This window comes from Crocuta crocuta, unplaced genomic scaffold (assembly GCF_008692635.1).
Source record: "Crocuta crocuta isolate KB4526 unplaced genomic scaffold, BGI_CrCroc_1.0 scaffold36, whole genome shotgun sequence".
In the NCBI taxonomy this organism is placed as follows: Eukaryota; Metazoa; Chordata; class Mammalia; order Carnivora; family Hyaenidae; genus Crocuta; species Crocuta crocuta.
The window spans coordinates 17058256-17070196 of record NW_027532203.1 but is presented as its reverse complement, the minus strand read 5'-3'; positions in this window follow the sequence as shown (position 1 = coordinate 17070196).

Sequence of the window (11941 nt, the reverse complement as noted above, 5' to 3'; positions counted from 1 at the left end):
AGCTGGAGTGGCCTGCACCTCCTGCTGCTCCCTGGCCGTGCAGGGGGGAGGCAGAGAGAGGCTCTCTGGGGGCTGGTCTGGGGTGGCGGACGCCATAGTGACTTCCCGTGCCCTCTCCTGGGCGTGTCCCATACTCCCTTTCCCCAGAGACTCACCCTTCAGGCTGAATGAACACCGCCTCCCTTAGGAGCGTTACCCCTCTCCTGCTCGGGAGCACCCCAAAGCCAAACACCGGCTGACTTAGGGTACAAAAGCTGGGCCTCTTACGGGAAGTGTTTGCCCGGAACTGAGGGATTTCCTGGGATGAAGGACACTCACTGGTACACTCAAGATGGTCCCAGGCAACCCGGTTGGTCACTCTACCATCACCCCAATGCCAAGCTAATGTTGCTATGTGTGTGCTTTAGGTCTCTCCGTGGGATCAGCCTCACACGAGACTCCAGGAAAGACTAGATCCTTCCTTGCTAAGCTGCTTCCCAACCGGTCCTGCTTCCCTCCTTCCCGAGAGCACGCCCCAATCAATCGTGCATGCCCAATCCTTGCCTCAAGTGCTGCTTCTGGTGACCCCAACCTAGACACCCACCTCCCACCCCTACCGCCAACCACGGACAAACCATAAATGCAGAGGGGGCTTCTTTGGGACTTCTAATGGCTTCGGCAATGAGGCATGTTCAAAGGACGGTAATAAAAAATAAGAATACTGATATGTGCTGATTCCCAGGGCCTTCTTGGCTTCCCTATGATGCTCCCTAACTCCAGCTAGTGGTCCAAGACTTTTTGCCTTAGTTGCATAGAATACGGAGGGCTAGGGACGCCTGGGTGGCTCAGTCGGTTAAGCGTCTGACTTCAGCTCAGGTCATGATCTCATGGTTCGTGGGTTTGAGCCCCACGTTGGGCTCTGTGCTGACAGCTAGCTCAGAACCTGGAGCCTGTTTTGGATTCTATATCTCCCTCTCTCTCTGACCCTCCCCTGCTCATGCTGTCTCTCCCTCTCTCAGAAATAAATAAAACATTAAAAATTAAAAAAAAAAAAAAAGAATGTGGAGGGCTAGAGGCAGGGAACCGTTGGCTCTCTCTACCTTTATGTTAAGTACTCAGTGTGTAGTCAGCGCTGCTCTTAGCTCTGTGAGAGAAGGAGAAATGAGCAAGACCCGGGCCCTGCCCTCCTGTGTAGCGGTGCAGATAAGGCCATTTCACCTGCAGCATCTGAGAAGGCACGGGCGGGGCGTGGGGGTAAGGGCTCAGGCTTGCTGAGATGGTGAGGGGGCATGCATCCAGAGAGAAGATCGCCAGTGTGGGTTGGGCGATGCCCGGCAGGCTTCCCAGAGGAGAGGCTGCGTCCGGGCCCTGAAGGCGGAAGAGTTATGGTAGGTGAAAGGGAGAGAGAGCAGAGATGTCCCCGGAAGCCATATGTAAGGCAGAGAGTCCCAGGGTATACTTGGGAGCCTGGAAGTGGATGATTCTCTGGAGGGAAGGCCTGCATGAGGAAAGAGGAGGGAGGATCTGGGCACCTTGGCTGAGGACTTCGTGCCCTGCTCTGTGGGCAGCAGAATGAGAAAGCCTCCCAGCAAACTTCTGGGAGAGAACAGACTGGACCCGCCCTCGGACAGCTAGGAACACCGTCTTCTCCCTGAGGGGCACCAATCCCTGATAGGGGGGCCGGGTCAGCCGCACAGGGAGTTGGGCTCCTAGATGGGCCTGGGCTCTCCCCCGACTTCTCCAAGGATGGTCATAGACATGATGGAAGAATGCTGGCAAAGAGTCATAAGTGGGAGATGCTCTCCCCTCTCCTCTCCTTCCACGTACCCCTCTTGTCTGTCATCTCCTCTGACCTGCATTTCTGCGAACTCCAGTCTGTGTGCCGCCCTTGCCCTCCTGGACATAGCAGATTGCTCTTCCCCAAACACCACTTCCAGCCTGTCTCTCTCCATCTAGGGAACACGAGCATCTACCCGCTGCCCTCCTCAGATTAGCCTCCAAACCCCTGTACACTCCAAACCCCCTTTCTCTCCCCTCCCTCCTTTATTTAGCGTTTTCCCCATAAGGCCCTGGGTTCGGTCAAGCAGGTCGTGTCCCACGCTCTTTGTTCGGACTTTTCTTTCCCCCAGAATACCTGGCTCTTTTTCTGGGCCCGCCTGCTCCCACTCATTCTCCTCCAGGCCTCCCAAATATCTTCTCATAGGATGTCCGGCTATACTGGGCTTGCCCCCTCTGAACTTCTACGGCCTCAGTGTGGTGCGTTGTCTGCAAAGATGGCTGCCAAGAGGTGCTCCCATTCCTGCGTGCATCTGCCACTCTTCCATCCAAATCTGTGGCCTATTGGCTGACCCCTGGGAACTCAAGCTGGCTTCATGCCTTGCCCTGACCAGTAGAACTCAGTAGAAGTAATCGATGCTGTGAAAGTCTGAGATTAGGTCTCAGGAGACCCGGCACTTCTGCTTCCAGAGTCTTCAAGCTCTGAGAAACCTGGTAAAGAAGCCTGACTACTCTCTAAAGAGAGAGGCCTGGCCAGTGCCTGGCCAATCCAGTGGTAAAGCCAACTGGGTCCTCCTCCCCCAGCCAAGCTGCCCCAACAGACACAAGAGAATAGAGACAAGCCTTCCATGCTAAGCCCTATCCACACCGGAGTCATCAGCAATCAAATGGCTATTGTGTGAGGGTGTTGGACGTCAGTCCCACTTTGGTCTGAATCCTGGCTCTGCCATTTAACAAGAATTGTGGGAAGAGACCTTGTAGAAAGTGCTCTTGGGACCAGGCTTTGTGCTAAGTACCTTACACATGGAGTGGGGACCATGATTGTCCCCATCGCGTGGGGGGTAAGTGATTTTCCCAGGTCCACACCTAGTGAGTAGTAAAATAGGACCATCCCCTGAGCCTGAAGTTCAGAGTCCAGATTCCGAATGATTGCTTGCTCATTACATGAGCTGTGTGGCTGGGAACGAGTATTTAACTTCTCCGTCCCCGCTTCTGTATCTCTAGCCCTGCTTCTCCTCAACTATGAGATACAGAGACAAAGATGGAACCAGTTGGTTGGGTAGTTCACAAAGATTAAATGCGGTGGCTCACTGATGGGCCGGGCACTGAGCAACTGCTCATAAAATTCTGGTTCCCTTTTCCCTGGTGTGATGTAGAAACAGTCTCCTAGTCTCCTCCCAACAGAGACTGTCGAAATCCTGAAACCTCAAGTCTTAACTTACAAATAACAGCGCCAGGCTAACCTACCACAACTCGCTTAGACCAGGCTGCCCTCGAAACTCTGCACATATATACTGGAATAAAGATATTAGTGGAAAACAATACTGATAATTAAGTAAAGTTGTTAGGAAGGGAGTGTTGTATTTATCTTAGTGATAGCATAAGTTTAGAGGGGTGGGGGGTAATGAGGAAAGGCCATGCTAGCCTTGACCTTCAAGTTCAAGGAAATCTCAAACACTGCCTGCTGATGGGAGGGAAGCTGGTCACAGATGTGAATTCCAGACTTAAACTCCATCCTCCATCTTTGTGCCCCTTCCAGAGTGGGAGGTAGGGGCTGTGCTGCTTCCACTATACCAGCTTCTGATCCCAGGGGTGCCTGTCTCTCAGCACCCTAAGGAGTTCTTCATGAGCACTCCCCCACCCTGGGCCTGACACGTAAAAACAATGGTTACGGTTGCACACACAGTTTCACGGAAATGTGTCGACTGCTAACTTGCTTCTTTACTAGACCTTAGTGTGTTTTGTGTCTGTTCAGTCAAGACTTACTTCAGAATATGCCGGCCTGGGCTTACTTTGTAACAAGCTGTACCTAATTTGTTACGTTTTTGGTTCCTCTAAACTTGGTTCACGTTATTAGAAGTACTCCACACCCAACTCATCTATTTGTTTAATAGCTCAGAGTTGATCTTCGTTTTTGTTGGTTTGATACCAATATTTTCAGAGGCACGTATAACCCGTCAATGTCCTCACTCTTGCAGTGGGTACTCAAAAAAATGACCAGGGTTCAGAGGCACACGTTTTCTGAATTTAGGTCTTTTTCACGCTGAAAGTTCGTGAATGGTAAAAAGGGATAAATGAAGTGTAGTTGACCCATACCACGTCTAATACACAATAATAAAATGGACACGTTGTAGCTACACTTGACAACATGGGCAAATCTCAGGAACACAAATGTTGAACGGAGGGAGGGAAGTCAGATACAGAAGAAAACACAGGGAACTGGCTCAGTGATGCATTCTTGCGCGGGAGAGGCATAAAGAAGGTGGGCGAGGGTTAGTATGAGAGTTACTGGGATGGCCCTGGGTGCCTCTGGGACTCCAGCAATGTTCCATTTCTTGACCTGAAGGTAGTGAGGCATATGTTTGTCTTAGAGTATTTTGTTAGGTCATGAATCTATGTGCTTTTGGTAACGGAGAGGGTTGGACATAATTATATCCTGGATTGAGTAGGAATTTAGGCTTTGCAGATCTGATTCCATTTGTCAATTATAAGCTTCTTGATTTATCATTTTATGTTTACCTCTGAATTTGCCAGTTAGGCTTAACTGAAATCCATCCTACCATCTGATAAATCTGAGGATGGGGACTTTGACATCTGCAAGCTGCAAAAGTCCTGCCAGGCATTTGCTAAACAACAGGCATTGAGCTAGGTGAGTGTGTCAGTTCCCTGAGACACAGAACCAGTAGAATGTGTCTGGACACAGAAAAGATTTATTTAGGAGTTGCCTCACATGATTGCGGAGGCTGGGAAGTCCAGGACCCACAGGGTGAGCAAGCAGGCTGGAGTCTGAAGGCCACCTGCTGTAGAACTAGAAAGAAGATGAAGTTCAAAGGCAGTGTGCTGGAGAGTTCTTTCTTGCTCAAGGGAGGTCTGTCCTTGTCTTAATAAAGGCCTTCAACTGATTTGGTGAGGCCCACCCACATTCTGGAGGATCATCTGCTTTACTCAAAGTCACCAATTTCAATATTAATCTCATTTTAAAAAAATCCTCAGGGAAACGCCAGAATAATGTTTGGCAGATACCAGCACCCTCACCCAAATTGATGAATAAAATGAATTATCATAGTGGGTGTCCCATGCTACCCGATTTACTCCTCACATGGCCTCATGAGTTGGTTATTTCTAAGCCCACTGTGTACGGGACATTTAAGTACACTGTTGGAGGTTGTGCAGCATGTAAACAGCAGAGGTTAAATAGAAGTCAGTGTGACGCCACCAAATATGAGGGGTGAGAAACTCCCCCNTGTGAGATTCAATCCAGGACAAATTTAAATTTTGCATGTTGTCAACCCAAAGGAAAATAACTTGATTGGATCTCATGGGGCAAAATGTTAAAATACAATGATCCAGTTTATTGACGGTAGTGGCCTCTGCTTTTTAGTCACAAAAATGCCATATCTGGGCGTACTTGAGAGGAAGCAGCTTTCTAGTACTTCTGCCTGTGAAGGAAACGAAGGGGGCTGTGTGGCACATTGTGCACTCTGGCGTGCCAGGAAGGCGACGCAGGACAAAGCAGCTTTCATTTCAGATAGCAGAGGAGACACTGAGTAGGTATGCTGGCAGAGATTTCCAGGAGCCGCCGAAGGCTTCTGCGGCGGATGGCTCCGGCTTTTTGGCATCTCTGATCTCACTTCAAAACTCAAAGTGAGTTTCCTTCCTTTCCCTAGAGGAAGAGATTATTAGCATAGCACTTAACTTTATCAACCTTGACCTGAATGCTCCTTGGAGGTTGCAAATGTAACTCAAAAAGAAAGACAGCAAGATGTGAATGGAGGGGGTGGGGGGAGAGTGTGAAGAAGGGAGAGAGGAGAAGAGATGGGAGAGATGTTTTCTGAGGAAAATGGAAAAAAAAGTGGAAGCTGGGTAAGGATGCCTGATATTTGAGACGGGGGCTGTGATGGGTTTGATGGGGCCGGAGAGTGGTGACAGTTAGGGGACAGGAAGAACAAAGCGGGACCACACGGGTGTGCACAGTTCTCCTGCAGAAGGAAGAAAGATGGCGCCCACAGAGATGGGGCTGGGCAGTTTGGGGAGCCCAGGAGGTGTGGGGGGTGGGGGGAAGGGGGCACGGAGCAACCATTCTGCTGTGTTAGAGAGCATGGGCTTTGGGATGGCTCAGGGGCACCTGGGTGGCTCAGCTGGTTAAGTGTCCCACTCTTGGTTTCAGTGCAGGTCATGATCTCAGGGTTCCCGAGTTCGAGCCCCACATCAGGCTTCTCGCTGACAGCGTGGAGCCTGCTTGGGAGTCTGTCTTCTCTCTCTCTGCCCCTCCCCCCTTGTGCTGTCTCTGTCTTTCCCAACATAAATAAATACACTTAAAAAAAAATGAATGGATTCGAACATAATCACTGGAAGTTCACCTTAAAATAATGTTACTGCAGGGGTGCCTGGGTGGCTCAGTCCATTAAGCGTCCGACTTCAGCTCAGGTCATGATCTCGTTGTCTGTCTGGGGCTCTGTGCTGACTGGTCAGAGCCTGGAGCCTGCTTCGGATTCTGGGTCTGCCTCTCTCTCTGCCCCTCTCCTGCTCATACTCTGTCTCTTTGTCTCCCTCTCTTTCTCAAAAATAAATAAACATTAAAAAATTGAAAAAAATAATGTTACTACAACACAGTCATCGATGTTAATGTCAATTTATGTTTCTGGGATGTGGTGTCATGAGATGCTGGCAAAAAAGATTTATCTCCCTTTGCACCAGGTGGCAGGGAAATAAACACGAGGGTGGGTATAGGGCTCCACGCGCAGAGCTGGCTCCTTTCTTTCGTTCCTGTCTCATCTTGAGTTCTTGTAGCTTTCCCACTTTTCACAGTGTTAGTCACTGTTTTCACATCTGTAATTTTCCCTCGAGGGTGAGACAGATGCACCTGAAGGCAGGGAATGGGGCACAATGTATGTGTGGGGGGGGACAGAAAGAGAGGGTCTCAGGGTCAGACAGAGGGTGAAATCACTGTGTGACCCCAGGCACAATTTGCCTCTCTGTTTCTTTCACGCCTGCATCATGGGTTTCTAGTACCTGCCTTGAAGGGTTGTCCGAGCATCAAGACAAATGGATGTTTGATGGCTAAGTTGGATCTAAACAAATGATTGTCCCCCAGCTAAGCACAGAGTAAATGTTCAGTAAGTGACTATGCAACTGAATGCTGTCACGGGGTGACCTGAATTCCCAGCGTTTGTAGGTGACCATCCCCCCTCAGGTTGTGTGAAATTGTGAGTGGCTGGTCGTCCAATGGCTGAGCACCAGCACTGGGACCTCAGCACCAGCCTTCAGACCCTGTCCTCTGCCTGAGAGAGGTCCCCACGGTCCCGGAGTGGTCCGCGGAAGAGGGGACTTGTCCCTAGGACAAGGCAGGCCTTAAATTAGCCAGCGTGGCCCCTCCGGTCTGTGGAGGCCCAGGGATACTTCCTCCATCCTCTCCTCTTTTGACTTTGAAATGCCAAAATCTGGTGGAAAATTAAAACCCACTTTGTGAGATTCCCCAGAGATGAAAAGGAGTCTGGAGGCGATGTGGACACTGTAATTAGTACCCACCAGGCGCTGGAGATGACAGTGCCTAGCCTCTGATCCCAGCGCTTGGGAGCCTCATGCTTCCTAGAAGTGGGCAGGCCAGGAGAACCCCACCTTTCAAGCAGAGATGTCACAAGCCTTTTCTTTTTCAGTTTATTATTTATTTTTGAGTGAGAGAGGAGAGAGCACGAGAGAGAGGCAGAGAGAGAGGGAGACAAAGTCCCAAGCCCCAGCGTGGGGCTCAAATCCATGAACCTTGAGATCGTGACTCACTGACAGCCAAAATCAAGAGTCAGATGCATAACTGACCACCACAGCAGGTGTCCCCTGTCACAGGCCCTTAGAGGGGCCCTGGGATGGTCTGCTTTTGTCCTGCTCACAGACTCTGTGCAGGCAAGACTCTCTCCTTTCTGACACAGGTGTCTAGCCAGGGATGACTAGTTAGACACCCAACTGCCTCTAATCTCAGGTTCTGCTCCTCTGCCTGTTCGGGTCCTGACCCCAATGCACTAGGTTGAGTGTGTAGACAAGCGCTTAGGCCAATCTAAATACTTTCCAAACCTTTAACAGCATTCAGGCCCTCGTCCTCCATGCAGCCTACTCTGACCACTTGGGTTCCGACTCCTCAGCCTCTCCCTTGATCTCTAGCTCCTTGGAGGGACTCGGTTTAACACATGGTCATATACACGTGCTACGTGATTTTCTTTTACACAAGGGATTCTGGCCTTCTGAGTTAGTAAGTGCCATGGGTCTTTTTATTATTTCCTATCTCTGCTCAATTCATTGCCATCAGCCAAGTCTCAGCCATTATCCTCCGGGCCCTGGGCCCCTGCAACAGCCTTCCATAGAGTTTGCTGCCTCTGCTCCGGCCCTGGCACGAGCCATTCACCTGGCCACAAGGCTCTCTTCCAAAAGCAACGCTGATGATCTCAAGTCTCACTCACCCGGCTCCCATCCCCAGAGGCTTCAGTGGCTTTGCATTTGCCCTCAGCACGGTTCCTGGGCCGTCTCTGGGCTCATGCTCACCAAGCAAACATAGCAGTAGTTACCTGCCTAGTGCCACTCTTCCCAGTAGTGATAAGTCCTGCGAGAGCAGGGACTGCGGTGACTTGGTTACCACTCGGTATTCAGGGCCTGGCACACCAATACATCTTTGCTGAATGAGTGAGTAAATGATTGGAGGAATGACCCCATGCAGTCTTGAGAGTTCCATCAAGCAGTAAGGTATTTGATGTCTCTCCTGGGTTGAGTGACCTGCCGTCAGATCCCTAGCAAGAGGATTTGTGTGCACGTGCCTTACTGAGGAAGGGAGCCATGGGAAACCCGGAGGGGGGCTGAGGGCAGCCAAGGGTTGTGGCATGCTAGATATATTTTGTATGGGGCCCAGAGCTCCTAAAATTCCTAAGAGATACGGGTGTGTTTTGTTATTCTTAAGGAGCCCCCTTTTAACCACACCTGAGTTTCTACTAATGAGGGGACTCTTAGAGGTCCGCCCCCNNNTCGATCAGAGGGTTAGAGCTGTCAGCACCACCCCCCATCTCCAGGGAAGGGATTGGGGCTGGTGGTTGAGTTCAGCCATGGATGGCCAGCCAGTCATGTCTACGTAATGGAACCTTGATAAAAATCCTTGAAGCATGAGGTTCAGGGAGCTTCCTGGGCAGTAAACCCACAGATGTACTGGGAGGGGGTTGCCCCCAACTCTACGGGGTAGAGGCTCCTGTTCTCCAGATCCTTCTGGACCTTGCCCTGTCCACGTATTGATCTTCAGCTAGAACTCCTCCAGCCCTGCGGGCCTTTGGGTCGTCATCCCTGCAACACCAGCTGAGCAGCTAACTTGTGCCTGACCCAGGCGACTGCGAAGACGTGGGACACGGTCTGTACTCCTGGAGTTATTTTCCTCAGGTTGGCGGGTCACCTGATGTTTCCTTCCCGGAAAAGGAAGCACCATGCAAAAATTTTGTTACTTCTTTTTTAAAGTTTTAAATATTTTTCTAATTGTGGTATAATTGACCTTAATATTGTAGTAGTTTCAGGTGAACAATGTAACGATTCACTATTAGCATATATTGCACCAGTATCACCACACTAAGTCTAGTTAACCATCTTACTATGTATAAAATTTTTCTTGTGATAAGTATTTTTTAAATTCTTTTTTTTTAAGTTTTATGTATTTATTTTGAGAGAGAGAAAGAGAAAGCATGAGCAGGGGAGGGGCAGAGAGAGAGAAAAAAAGAGAATCCCAAGCAGACTCTACATTGTCAGCACAGAGCCTGACACAGGGTTTGAACCCACAAACCATGAGATCATGACCTGGGTTAAAATCCAGACACTTTAGCCGATTGAGCCACCCAGGTGCCCTGGTAAGTATTTTTTTAAAGACTTTATTTTTGGGGCACCTGTGTGGCTCAGTTGGTTAAGCATCCAGCTTCAGCTCAGGTCACCATCTCACGGCTTGTGAATTCAAGCCCTGCATCAGGTTCTGTGCTGACAGTTTAGAGCCTGGAGCATACTTCAGATTGTGTGTCTCCCTCTCTCTCTGCCCCTCCCCTGCTCATCCTTTCTCTCTCTCTCTCTCTCTCAAAAATAAATAAACATTAAAAAAAATTAAAAATGATTTTATTATTAAATAATCTCTATACCCAACATGGGACTCAAACTTACAACCCTGAGATCAAAAGATCACATGCTCTACTGACTGAGCCAACCAGGGGGCCCTGTGTTGAGCAGTTTTATAGTCTATTCTCTGCAACTTTTCAATATGCAGTACAATATTATTAACTATGGTCACCAGGCTGTACATTACATTCCCAGGATGTATTTATTTTATAGCTGGAAGTCTGTATTGGTACTTTCCTATTAATAATAAAGTGTCAGAGCATGGAGATAAATTTCTTTCTTTTAAAAAAATTTTTCTTAAGTTTATTTATTTATTTGGAGAGAGACAGAGAGAATGAGCAGGGGAGGGGCAAAGAGAGGGGGAGAGAAAGATTCCCAAGCAGGCTCCACACTGTCAGCAAGGAGCCCGATGTGGGGCTCAAACTCACAAGCCATGAGATCATGACCTGAGCCGAAACCAAGAGTTGGAGGCTTAGCTGACTGAGCCAGCCAGGTGACCCAGAAATAATTATTTTTTAAATAAATTACAGCATGTTATCTCAAAATAATGCCCATCTCCCTTACTTCTGTGCTGAGATTTTTTTCTGTAGCCATGGAGCACAGGGCCCAGGAGCCTGAATCCTAAATGCCACTGTGTCAGTGTGCAGGGCTGAGAAGCTGCCACAGCAGGGGCCCATGCGGATTCTTTGTGAGCTCTGGCCTCTCCCTGCATCGCATAGGGCAGGCAAATGGAAGGCAGGGATCTCTCTGAGACCCATGGAGGGCTGGGTGGATCCTTGGTTCTGGGCTGGGCGTGGGGCAGCAGCTGTGGGAGAGGCCGCCGGGGGTGTTAATGAATGGCCTCTGCTGAGCCAGCCATTCCCAGTTACAGGGCACGAGTCCAGTTGCTGACTGCTCTCAGTTTTCTGCTGGTGACAGATCATTAAAGCCAGGCTCTGTCCCTGCTCCCTGCCACCTCGTTGTAATATTAATTGCAGCCAAAGCAAATGAGAAGAGCAAATCTGTTGTTCCTGAAACATGGCGCGCGTAGCAGAGCCAAACTGTAAGTGATTCTATTTGTATGCAAGTTGTTTATGTGACTGCTCTCTTCTATGAGCGCAGGGAGGAAGCTGTCTGCCTCTGGGATGAGAGGTGATGGGTGATGGTCAAAGGGCCAAAAGGTGACCCCTGGGAGACTAATAGATCCCAAGACACCCAGCTGTGCCTACGCTCTGAAGGGCAGAAAGAGGAAGAAAATGCCTCATCATGATCAAAAGCGAGGGGCCGGTTTGGTTTGCGGTGTGGTGGCCCACCCACGCAGAGCATCGGCAGATGCACGTTCCGAAGTCCCATCCATCCTGTGACATGTCAGACCAAGGCCGGAGTTATCTGTCTCGTGGCCGTAGTTCCTCAACAGCTCCCCAAGGCGAGTGACTGGTGTCAAAATGGATCCTTTGTCCTCTCCTCCTCGGAATATGTGCAAAGGATGCCTCTAGGGAGTTTGAGCTGCCGAGGTTTGCTTGGGAGGCCTTGAATGAAAATTTATGCCACTTCTTGGTGGCGGTTCTGGGCTGGGTTGATCACCCAAGAGGCTGACAAAGCCTTTTTTAGGGAAACAGCAAAGCCGGGTGGAAAAAAAAAAAGGGGGGCAATTCTTAGAGTTTTGGTATTTGACACTTCCCTCAACACGGCAAAATCAGAACCGTTGGTAGACTTCTTTTTGCATCACGTGTGGAGGGGGCTTTGGCATCTCCCTTTTCAGGGTCTAGGACTTCAATGATGTAGACACCCTGTCCCCAAGGAAAGATGGAGAATGGTAGTGGGTGGGGCATTAGTGATTTGTGTAAGAATTTTACTCTCTGAAAGG